The 13345-nt window shown below is 39.7% G+C and overlaps 1 non-coding gene across 1 annotated transcript; it reads left to right on the forward strand.

Annotated features, from left to right (window-relative positions):
* Positions 1 to 792: 792 nt before the first annotated feature.
* On the forward strand, positions 793 to 901 carry LOC141635714 (small nucleolar RNA R71). Its single transcript, XR_012540380.1, has one exon. It is a non-coding gene; the product is annotated as a small nucleolar RNA R71 (small nucleolar RNA).
* The last annotated feature ends 12444 nt before the right edge of the window (positions 902 to 13345 follow it).

Genomic DNA, 13345 nt, shown 5'->3' on the forward strand with positions numbered 1-13345 from the left:
TGGGATCCCGGTCGATCGACTGATATGAGTGGTCGATCGACCAACTTGGCTGGGCGTGAACAATTCCTGTTCAGAATTAATTTCATCAGTGGTGACTCAATCGATATTTGCTTGTCTTTGGTGTGAATAGTTTACGATCGAAACTTTTTTATCTGGCGCTTGATCGATCGACCGACAATGTTGGTCGATCGACGGAAATCTTGCTTGATTGAGCTCATTTTTGTACCAGAAATTAAACTAGCCTCTTCATCATTTTCCGAGTCTCCTCTTGGCTTGTCGGGACCTTCATAAGAGAGGCCACTTCTGAGATTAATGGCATTAATCGTTTCAATTGGCCCTTCACATTTGTTTGAAGAATTTGCAACTTGCTTAGCCTCTATATTCTCCAACTGCTTCAGAAAATTCTTTGAGGACTCAATCCCGGCTGCTTCCATATTCGCCACTTGAATCAAAAGAGTTTGGACCATTTCTCTCAACTCCGCGGTCTCATCTGAATTATGGACAGGAATTTCAACTCTTTCCTTGGAAGCTTCAGAGGCCTCGAGCCTCTCAAGACGGGCAGTAATAGAAGTAATGAGTGTCACAACGGTACTCATTTCATCACTTTGCTTCCGTGAATTCCCACGTGAACTCCCAAACTCAGCTCTATGGACCGCCATCTCCTCAATAGTGTTCCAACCTCTATTCTGACCGGTATTGTTTTGAAACCTACCATTCGCAGCTGCGTCAAGGATGACCTTGTAATCATCATATAAAGCATTGTAGAATAAGTTGCAAAGATACCACTGCTGGAAGCCATGGTGAGGGACAGCTCGGACCAAACTTTTGAAACGTCCCCATGCCTCACAAAATCCCTTATCAGCTTCTTGCTGGAAATTTGTAATTTTACTCCTCAAGGCATCAGTCTTTGAAAGCGGGAAGTACTTCTTGTAGAAGGCTAATGCTAGAGATGTCCAATCCGTGACTCCATCTGCTACCCTATCAAGGTAGCGGTACCAATCTCGCGCCGAATCCTTCAAGGAGTATAAGAACATCAACCTCTTTACTTCATCCTGAGTCACCCCAGCTGGTATAGGTATGGAGCAATGATGAGAGTACGTGAAAATTTCCATATGCTTCAAGGGATCCTCATCGGTAGACAACAAACCGATTTCGCTCCACTAAATCGATATAAGAGGAACGAAATTCGAAGTTACTGTAGTAGGGGTAGGTTAACTGGTGCCCCTTTGGAAGATGGTGTTCCTTTGGCTGAAGATTATCATATATTGTAGCCATATTCGCAGAACTGAGAGTACTCAAGCCTTCCTCTCAAAAACCTGTCTTCTAACTGTGCAAAAGCAAAACTAGAAGCAAAGGTAAGCAACGGCCTCAAGGAACCAAAGTTCCTTGAGACAAGAAAAATAAACTAAAAATAAAGCAAACAGAATTACACCGTGCCAAAATTTGATACCGTCGTTTTGTATCAAAATTAAATTTATAATTCCAAACTAAAACTATAGCTAGTGATAGTAAGGGTCGAACCACAGAGAGACAAGATCAATTCTATTTGCTTATTTCAGTCTATAAAAGTAACAATTAAATGGGGGGGCGTTTGAAATTGGTTGATTCTAATGACTAATTACTGGAAATGAAATTTCTCAACAAGATAAAAGGAAGATTGGGAACTTCGGGTCACCATGGCTGAGGTCAGGTCAATAAGGTAGCAGAGGTCCTATAAAACGGTCTCAGGGAATAAGAACAAGCCTTTCGATCTATGCTCAAATTAACCTTACGGTCTACTAATTCCCAAGAATTTCTCAAAGCTTTCACTCAAAGGAAATTCCAATCTAATGATACTTTAAAATACTAATCTTTCAATCTAGTAAAAGGATTTATCAAAAGACAACAAGATCGATGTAGAAGAATTCATGCTAACCAAATAATCCCAATTTACGCCATGGCTCACCTCGTTCCCAATCAATAAAATTAGCTAAACATATTTAAAACTATAACTATTGCAAAATTGATAGTAAAGAATAAATTTGACATGATTAAATTTAAACTAAAGACAAAAGGTAAGAACTTAATTGCTGAAATTAAATTGGTAAAACAAGAATTGAAATAACAAGAAATTAAGGAAGAAAGAAATTGCATAAAAACTTACTAATTAGAATGATGAACAAAGTAATCGAATTCGAGGTTTTCCGTTTCCAAAGCTAGATCTAAAAACTGAGTTCTTCAATAATGAAAAGCATAACCTAATAATTGCTGCGTTCTACTGATAAAAGATACCAAAAGTTCATTACAAGTTGGGCTTTTAAAAGTCTTAAACGAAAAATCAATATCAGCTCGCATACTGGTCGATCGACTCGTCAGCATGGTCGATCGACTGGTCACTTCAGAACAGTAGCGTCTGCTGTACTTCATTGGTCGATCGACTGTGAAACATAGTCGATCGACTGGGCTGAGCTGCGTAATGGCTTCTTTCTCTCTTCAAATCAGCTCTCCACTCCTTTGCACGCATCCCAAGGTGGGTGAATCCGAACTCCCTTCTTCAAAGCTTCCCTAAAGTTGCCCCCGGAGGACGGTTTAGGCTTGATTTAGCTTACTTTCATTCATTCCTACAATAAATCATAGAAAATGCAAAGTAAACCGTTTCGGGGAGAAATAGTAGCCTTAAGCTAACAATTATGCATGGAAATACGTGCCAAAATTGCAAATAAAGTGTATAGAATATGCACGTATCATACCCCATTTGTAAATAATCAAAGCAGGGAGTTTTAGATTAGGTTAAGCCTCCACATTAGAAATTCCTCTTAGTTTCAATTAGGAGTAGATTAGAATAGATTACTCTTTAATATTTCCACAAATCCCACATTAATCTCTCCTTAATTATTGTTCAAGTTTGTTACTTTTGGGTAATTGAAGATTATTGGGTTATTGGAGGATTGACAACCCTTCATCAATCAATCAAGTTTCTTCCTTTATCCTTTGCATTATTATTTTGGAATCTCCATAGGTATAATTCTCTTAATCCTTGTTTTAATTATTGTTAATCTTTCTTACTTGTTCATCATGATTTCTTTGTTAATATGATTGACAGCCTTGTTAGCATGTTAAACTTGATAATGAGTGAGTAGTCTCTTAGCTAGGATTAGTGGGTAACTAAGGGAAACCAAACATGGGATTGATTCATGCTTAATCTAATATGTTCACATAATTAATTTGCTTGCTTGTTGTGATGTCAACTCTATGCACATGTCATGTTTGATGAAATGCTAAGCCTATGAATCCTTGCATTTACAACCATCTCTTATCTTTTCAACTTGACTTGTAAGATATAAACCAACTCGAGTCTTGTTAGACCATGCATAGAAGTTGATTAGGAGGAATGTAAGTCGACTTGTAGGTGTTGTACAATCTAATCGATTCGGCTTTGGGACCCAACTCTTCCTAAGAACCGTAAGACATAAACCAACTCGGTTCCTCCATAACATTAATTGCTTGCTTATAATTGTAAACATGTTTGTATGACCAACACTATGAATCCCCTATGACCCCATGATATCCTAGAACTTTCAATCATTTGTTCACATCCTTCCTTTTATTGCTTGTTTTACTATATTGCTTGCATTAGTTTAGACACAACTACAAACCCCATCAATTGTGACACTAGCACAAATTGAGATAGATAGACTTAGAACCCAAAGCACACCGTCCTATGGATCGACCTCGACTTACCTCTAACTAGTTGTTTGTTAAGTATTATAAATGTGTTTGATTGGACGTGACCCGACGACATCACCCACATCAAAATGGCGTCGTTGCCGGGGATGGTGCTATGTGATTAAGTTCTTAGTTGTTTGTCTATTTTGATTTTGCTTTAACCTTGGGGAACTTGTTCCTCAAGGATTGTTCTTACCATTTTTGTGTAGTTTCCATGCTTGTAGTTGTTTCCTTGTCTTAGTTATAATGGCTCAAGACTTGACATATGGAGTATGTGGTGGATCTTTTGAGTATGACTATGGGTATGGGGAGTTTGAGGAGCAAGTCAACACAAACCTACCTTACTACTCATACAATGAACATCCTAACTACTACCCCAAATTTTCCAACCAAAACACTCACACCCAATATCCACTTCATAATGAGTTTCAATTGCCACAATACAACAACTTTCACACCTACCCACAACAAGAAGATGAACCCATTCAAAATATGATTCTCCAAATGATGGGAGATCAACAAAACTTCTTCAAACAAATGCTAGAGGAGAGCCAAAAGAGGGACAATGTTCTTCGAGGCATTGTTACCCAAGGTGAGGAATTGGAGATTCAAATCACCCAATTGAAAGAATCCCAAACAACCACTCCCCACCATTCTTTGAACGTTGATCATGAATGTGAATTTGAAGTAGTAACTTTTGACATGAAAAATGAAGAATGGGAAGAGCCAATCTCCGTGAGCTCTTGTGAGTATGAAAGTGTTGTGTTCGATGAGGAAGACATGAGGTTAAGTAAGCCAAATACTCTTAGGCTTTGTGAGTATGAGGGTGTGTCCTTTGAAGTGAATGTTGAGACGTTGGAAAAAGAGTTGAATGAAGCCCCCATTCATGATTCATATGAAGATAGCAACGATGATGACGAGCCTAAGGGATGGACTTGTAATATCACCTTGCTTGAGGAGCCTATCCTTGAGACATTTGAGATATCTTATCATGAAGATGAATGTCCTTTCCCTATTTCCCATGAAGACTACTTGACACCTACCATGGAGCCAATGATTGTTGAAGAAAATATGGTGGACCTTCTCCAAAAGGTCAAAGCGTCGTACAAAAGCTACTTGGTGGAAAAGCTCAAAGAGAAACTTGCTCGTGAAGCTACTTGTGGAAATTTAGCACCCACAATGACAACTTCTAGGGAACTCGGTCATCAATGCCATGAGAATTCTCCTTCTACTCTTGAAGGATTGAGAAATTCAAATGCTATCATCATCACCAAAATTGAAGAAGAAGTTGGTGAGTGGAAGTCTCCGAACGAATATGAACCGTACTTCATATCTAGTGTTGACAAGAATCATGGGCTTATTGGTTTAAATCATTGGGCAAGCTCTAGTGCCGAGGACAAGGCGAAAGAAAGAACATATGACAAGCTTCCTTGGCCAAATTTTATGTTCAAATGGAGAAACCCATACTTGTGTTTATTTGGAGTTTGTTCACAAGCTTTTGATCTCCTATTAAGAGCCTTGAGCTCTATGGACAAAAATTTCTACAATTTGAACTAGTTTGTTGGAGTCCTATCTTAAACCACCATTTGTAAGATATTTCTTGGATTCCTTACTTTGTATAATATTGTACATTTTTGCATTTGTATTTGATTTCTTGCATGAGAGTAGTGAGAGAGAGTTTTCTTACATTATTGAGCAAAATTTCAGAAAAAGATAAGGAGGAATAACAAATCGGTGAAAGGGTATGATTGTGCAAGGAAAATAAATAAAAAGGAAGAAAAGCAGCCAAAGACGGCCGTCCCGAGGGCTGGACGCTCGTCCAGGGCCCTCATCGCATTATTGTTTAGCACTGTCTCAGAATCCGAGCGGATTTGACACAAGACGCTCGTCTTCAAAGAAGACGCTCGTATTCTCCACGGGACGCTCGTCCTAAATGACACCTGAAGCAAAGTTTTGAAACTGCCAGGAAATCCGAGCGGATTTTTAAGAAAACGCCCGTCCAAAGTAAGACGCCCGTCCAAAACAGAAGACGCTCGTCTTTTGCCTACTCCAGAAATTGCTGAGGTCTTGTCTCAAAATCCGAGAGGATTTTAAGAAAGACACTCGGATTCTACAGACCAAAGACGCCCGTCCCGTAAGAAAGAGCTCGGATTGGGTCTTTTTCTCGAACCATCCGCCCAGACCCCACTCTTATCCGCTCGGCTCCCCTTTTCTTCTATAAAATCACCCCCTTTCTCCCTCATTTCTTCACCTTATCTAACCCTAAAACACTCATCTTCATCCCCACAAACACTCCCCTCACATCAAAAGCCAACAAAAACCCCATTTCCTCAACTTCAAGATGATGAACCTCAAGGGCAAGTCTAAGAAATTCCTTGAATCCGCCGGAAGGAAACGCAAGGGATCATCCTCTTCAACCCCGCGAGAGGTAGTGCCACCAAGGAACTTCCGTCCCATTATAAGAGGAGGAATAGAGCAACTTGAGTACTTCCAAGAGGTACTTTTCGAATCCGATGCCCACCGCAATAAGTTTGTCGAATTGCTAGGTAAGAACTATGAACCCACTCAATTCATAGATACTAAGGTGTTGGAAGTCCGTGGGATAAGGTACCACACCGAGATGTTCTTTGATGGCTTAGGGATTGGAAAACTTTTCCATGCCCATGAGGAGACGTACCTTAGTCTCACCCTGGAATTTTTGAGTAGCCTTCGTATTGTCACGAATACTCGAACAAATGTGAGCATGGAGTTTAGGTTGTGCCACCTAGACCATAGCCTTACACTTGATCAATTTACCCACATTTTCGGTCTTGTTGTGCCAAACAACTATACCGAAAAACCTGCTGATTTCGATGTGGACCTACTTTGGAAGGCTATTTCCGGGAGGGATTTTACCCATTTAAAGCAATGCTATACCTTCGCCATCCAACATCCGGTGATTCGGATCACCGAACGCTTTGTGGCCGGTACCATCAATGGGAGGTACGAACAAGATAGGTGTACTCTCATTGATTTAACATTTCTTGAGTCCTATTTAAATGTTCGGGGGACGAGGCGCTATAACTTCAACACCCCCCTTGAGATACTTACAAGGTTTCATGATTTTGCTCAAGGGACCAACCAACTCAAGACCTTCGTAATGGAAGGTCTAGTTACTATTTTGACCAATTTCCTTTGCCCCGGGTTCAACTCCCGTGGGATTTATGCTCCTCTTGAGGGGAGTACTTAGATTGATGAACACGCCGTCTTCACCCACCACCGGTGGTGTAACTACACTCAAGAAATGAGTGTAGAATGGCTCACAAAAGGGTGCACCTCCATCATCCTTTCAGGTTGGAATATACCGGGCACAAAGCCAAGATTGAGCCCATATTCGCCTACGCCAAGCTACCTCCTTGATATCCAAATCATCGGCAATCCCCCTCAAAGGGAAGAGGCACCCCGTCAACAACAAGTACCTCGTGGGATACCGGCAAGGCCTACTCACCCACCTTCCTATGTGCCTATTCCACCTTACCCTACTCCTTATACCCAATTCCGACCGGAAATCCCCAATACCCCGGGTATTAATGATTTGATGAAACTCATGAATAGAGTGGACCTCGGGGTACATGAAGGGAGGGTCGAGAACTACTTGGCCCTTTATCCCCAATACTATCAAATGGCTCAACAAGGGTATGTTGACCCTAATGGCCCTATGCCCTCTTGGGCCCAACCACAACATTTGTTCCCTAATCAAGGGGACCAAGCTTGGAATCTCGGTGATGGAGGGTACTCGGGTCAAGGAGGAGGGTATGACCAAGGAGGGAGTTCTCACCGGTATGGCTACCCCCAAGATGAGGATGATGACGAGTGAAAGAGGCCTACCTCATCACCTCCATTTGTATGATACTCCTCTCTCCCTCTCTCTTTTGTATATACATTGCATTTAGTGTAGCTTTCGCATGCATTTTTATCATATTGCATTTACATTAGTTAGTTCATATAGTATAGTTGCATTGTAATATATCTCACACGATTCATGTAGTTAGTTCCATATAGACTAGAATTCATGCATAGTTACTAATGACCAATCCTATTCTTTTCTACACTAGAAATAGTGTTTAAATCGGTTTGGGGAGGTTTGATCATAGGTGACCATAGTTTACTAGAAAACATGCATCACATAATATAGTCTAGTTTGCATTCATTTGTTATATATGTCATATAGAATTGCATTTAGCTAGAACATGCATTCATTCATACCATATCATTGCATTTGTACTTTATTTCATAGAATCAAAAATCCAAAAACATGTTTTCCTTTTTATTCCTACTGCTACATGTACATTGAGGACAATGTCCAAAATAAAGTGGGGGATGAGAATTTATATTCCAAAAATGATAAAAATTGAAAAATTTTGAAAACTCTCAAAAACATGTCATTTAATTTCACAAAATCAAAAACCATAAAAATTTGAAAATTTCAAAAACCAAAAACATGTTCATTTCCTTTGTAGTGTAGTCTTGTATTTATTGTTTTGTATATATAGTGTTTGTTCATTCTTGTTCACATTGATCGAGTACGCCACATCCGAGGCATGAGGAATATGAAGACCGCATAGTATGATCTTTCCAATCTCCTTTTTCCTCTCTATGTTAATGACTATGTGGCTTTATTTTGATTGATGCGGTATAAACAATGTGAATTTAAGACTTGCATTTAGTTTATTAGTTGGTAGAATCATTTGCATTAGGATGTTTATATGCTAGTTGCATCATGGCATATAGTTGCATGTTAGAAAAATTTTGCGAAACTGTCTACTTGGGAAGCTTGACAAGTGTATATAGGCCCTAGTAGATGCTTTTTCCTCTTAAGACTTTGCTTGTTAGAATACTTGTAAAACACCCTAGGATGTGTCATGCTAGTATCCTTTGACCCATGGATTAAGGCCTAGTCAAGAGTACCTTGTAGTGTGATAACTCCTTGGCTACCGTTTATTCCAAGGTGACCCTTGAAACCATGCATCCATCATCCATGTTCTACCACATTTTTACCGTCAAAGGGAATGGGCACAAAAAAGAAAATTGTTCAAATTTGAGTTCAAGAAATGAAATGAAAAGTGAAAGAAAGTTTGCAAAAATGCATCAAATGAAAAGAGGAGCAAAAATAGACTCCTAAAGCTTCAAATATAATGCACCCTCACTACATATGGGGTGACTTTGAAAATGTTCAAAAAGAAATGCAAAAAGTTGAAAGTTGTCAAGTGTTGAAAAGCCAAAAATCAAAAGAAATGGCAAAGGAAAGTGTTCTCAAATGTTATATGCCACAAGAAATTGGGGGGAAAACAAAAACAAAAGCAAACTCCCAACATGAAACTCAAATATCTATTGATCCCTTTATCCATCGTATCCATTTTTGTGCATGGTAGAGAAGGGACGACCCTTCTTATTGTCTAGGCAAGAGGGGGAATTCCGCGATCCTCCAGTGTTTCTAACACCATAGAGAGTCTACTCTTGACAAAAGCATTTAACGATTAAGGACAAAGGTACCCTAGCTTGACACAATTTGGAGGTGATTTATTGGTATCCTTCTAGGCTTAGTAGTTTGAAGAAATTGCATCTATGAAGGAGTGTGTACCCTTGAATTACTTCCCTTGTAGATAATTTCCGCCACTTAGATGAGGAAAGTGGCTATTCTTTTGTAGATGCATCCATTACTTGATTTTGTGTGCTTTAATGATTGGATGTGTCGCCATTTTGGCAAGACCCACCTTGCCTTGCAATAAGGCATCCTACCTCATGGTAGTCTTGTTGTGAGTTGAAGGGGCGGAGTGAGACCCGCTAATTGTATCATATCGGCTATATTTTTAGGATAGTTTAAATAAAGGTCTAGTTTTTGTCACCTCTTTATTCGGGACGAGTAAAGGTTCGGTTTGGGGATATTTGATGTGAACATTATTTGCGCACATTTAGTCCCCTAATTGAGCCTATTTTGCATACTATTATATCATTACATGGCCATTTTATCCGTCAAAACCTTCCTATTTGCTTTCCTAGTGCATTTCGTATGTTTTGTAGGAAAGAAAATAATTAGGCGGAAATTCCCGTCTTTCGAGCATATTTGGAAGCTTATTGACGATATTTGATGGACTAGTATGAAGAGGAAGCGAGAACTAAAGACCAATCCTACAAGAATAAGAAGAAAGTGAAGAAAAAGGATTCTGAAGCAGAATAAGAGCGGCCAAACAGGCAAGACGCCCGTCCCAGTTAAGAATCCGAGCGTCCAAGCCACGAAGACGCTCGGATTCCTCCGCCACAATCCGAGCGAATTTGCAGAAAGATGCCCGTCCACCCCTGCGAGAATTCGAGCGTCTTCCCCTCCTGGACGGACGGACCGCAACGTCTTCAGCCGAGATGCTCATCTCTCCGAAAAGACTAGCATTTCCCTGCTTAAAACTCAAAAATGTAATTACTAATTTAGCCTTAGTTAACCTAATGAAGCTCTACTATATATACCCCATTTGTAAATAATCAAAGCAGGGAGTTTTAGATTAGGTTAAGCCTCCACATTAGAAATTCCTCTTAGATTCAATTAGGAGTAGATTAGAATAGATTACTCTTTAATCTTTCCACAAATCCCACATTAATCTCTCCTTAATTATTGTTCAAGTTTGTTACTTTTGGGTAATTGAAGATTATTGGGTTATTGGAGGATTGACAACCCTTCATCAATCAATCAAGTTTCTTCCTTTATCCTTTGCATTATTATTTTGGAATCTCCATAGGTATAATTCTCTTAATCCTTGTTTTAATTATTGTTAATCTTTCTTACTTGTTCATCATGATTTACCTTGTTAATATGATTGACAACCTTGTTAGCATGTTAAACTTGATAATGCGTGAGTAGTCTCTTAGCTAGGATTAGTGGGTAACTAAGGGAAACCAAACATGGGATTGATTCATGCTTAATCTAATATGTTCACATAATTAATTTGCTTGCTTGTTGTGATGTCAACTCTATGCACATGTCATGTTTGATGAAATGCTAAGCCTGTGAATCCTTGCATTTACAACCATCTCTTATCTTTTCAACTTGTCTTGTAAGATATAAACCAACTCAAGACTTGTTAGACCATGCATAGAAGTTGATTAGGAGGAAAGTAATTTGACTTGTAGGTGTTGTACAATCTAATCGATTCGGCTCCGGGACCCAACTCTTCCTAAGAATCGTAAGACATAAACCAACTCGGTTCCTCCATAACATTAATTGCTTGCTTATAATTGTAAACATGTTTGTATGACCAACACCATGAATCCCCTATGACCCCATGATATCCTAGCACTTTCAATCATTTGTTCACATCCTTTCTTTTATTTCTTGTTTTACTATATTGCTTGCATTAGTTTAGACACAACTACAAACCCCATCAATTGTGACACTAGCACAAATTGAGATAGATAGACTTAGAACCCAAAGCACACCGTCCCATGGATCGACCTCGACTTGCCGCTAACTAGTTGTTTGTTGAGTATTATAAATGTGTTTGATTGGACGTGACCCGACGACATCACCCTCATCAGGCGTAGTCGATCAATGTGAACAAGGATAGACAAACATAATATATACAAACAATATATACAAGACTACACTACAAAGGAAATAAACATATTTTTTGATTTTTCAAATTTTTATGGTTTTTGATTTTATGAAATTAAAGAACATATTTTAGTGATTTTTCGAAATTTTTCAATTTTTATGTATTTTGGAATATAAATTCCCATCCCCCACTTTATTTTGGACATTGTCCTCAATGTACATGTAGGAGTAGGAATAAAAAGAAAAACATGTTTATGGATTTTTGATTGAATGCAATGATATGAATGAATGAATGCTCTGACTAAATGCAATTCTATATGACATATATAACAAATGAATGCAATCTAAGCTATACTATATGATGCATGCTAAATGCTTAAGTCACTTATGATCAAACCTCCCCAAACCGATTTAAACACTATTTCTAGTGTAGAAAAGAATGGGATTGGTCATTAGTGGCTATGCATGAATTCTAGTCTATATGCAACTATCTACATGAATCATGCGAGCTAAATACAATGCAAACTAATCTAATCATGTGAGATATATTACAATGCAAGCTATACCAAATGAACTAACTAATACAATTGCGATATGAGATATAATACAAATGTAAGCGAGAGCTAAACTAAATGCAATGTATATACAAAAGAGAGAGGAAGAGAAAAGTATCATACAAATGGAGATGATGAGGTAGGCCTCTTTCACTCGTCATGATCCTCATTTTGGGGGTAGCCATACCGGTGAGAACTCCCTCCTTGGTCATACCCTCCTCCTTGGTCACCAAGGTTCCAAGCTTGGTCCCCTTGATTAGGGAACAAATGTTGTGGTTGGGCCCAAGAGGGCTTAGGGCCACTAGGGTCAATATACCCTTGTTGAGCCATTTGATAGTACTGGGGATAAAGGGCCAAGTAGTTGTCGACCCTTCCTTCATGTACCCCGAGGTCCACTCTATTCATGAGGTTCATCAAGTCATTAATACCTGGGGTATTGGGGATTTCCGGTCGAAATTCGGTGTAAGGAGTAGGGTATGGTGGGATAGGCACATAGGAAGGTGGGTGAGTAGGCCTTGCCGGTATCCCACGAGGTATTTGTTGTTGGCGGGGTGCCTCTTCCCTTTGAGGGGGATTGCCGATGATTTGGATATCAATGAGGTAGCTTGGGCTAGGCGAATACGGGCTCAATCTTGGGTCGGTGCCCGGTATATTCCAACCCGAAAGGATGATGGAGATGCACCCTTTTGTGAACCATTCTACACTCCCTTCTTGAGTGTAGGCACACCACCGGTGGTGGATGAAGATGGCGTGCTCATCAATCAAAGTACTCCCCTCAAGAGGGGCATAAATCCCACGGGAGTTGAACCCGAGGCAAAGGAAGTTGGCCAAAATAGTAACTAGACCTCCCATCACGAAGGTCTTGAGTTGGGTGCTCCCTTGAGCAAAATCATGAAACCTTGTAAGTATCTCAAGGGGGGTGTTGAAGTTGTATCGCCTCGTCCCCCGAACATTTAAATAGGACTCAAGAAATGTTAAATCAATGAGAGTACACCTATCTTGTTCATACCTCCCATTGATGGTACCGGCCACAAAGCATTCGGTGATCCGAATCACCAGATGTTGGATGGCAAAGGTATAGCATTGCTTTAGATGGGTAAAATCCCTCCTGGAAATAGCCTTCCAAAGTAGGTCCACATCGAAATCGGCAGGTTTATCGGTATAGTCGTTCGGCACACCAAGACCGAAAATGTGAGCAAATTGATCAAGTGTAAGGCTATGGTCTAGGTTGTACAACCTAAACTCCATGCTCACATTAGTTCGAGTGTTCGTGACAATACGAAGGCTACTCAAAAATTCCAGGGTGAGACTAAGGTATGTCTCCTCATGGGCATGAAAAAGTTTTCCAATCCCTAAGCCATCAAAGAACATCTCGGTGTGGTACCTTATCCCAAGGGTTTCTAACACCTTAGTATCTATGAATTGAGTGGGTTCATAGTTCTTACCTAGCAATTTGACAAACTTCTTGCGGTGGGCATCGGAGGTGAAGAGTACCTCTTGGAAGTAC

This window comes from Silene latifolia, chromosome Y (genome assembly GCF_048544455.1).
Source record: "Silene latifolia isolate original U9 population chromosome Y, ASM4854445v1, whole genome shotgun sequence".
In the NCBI taxonomy this organism is placed as follows: Eukaryota; Viridiplantae; Streptophyta; class Magnoliopsida; order Caryophyllales; family Caryophyllaceae; genus Silene; species Silene latifolia.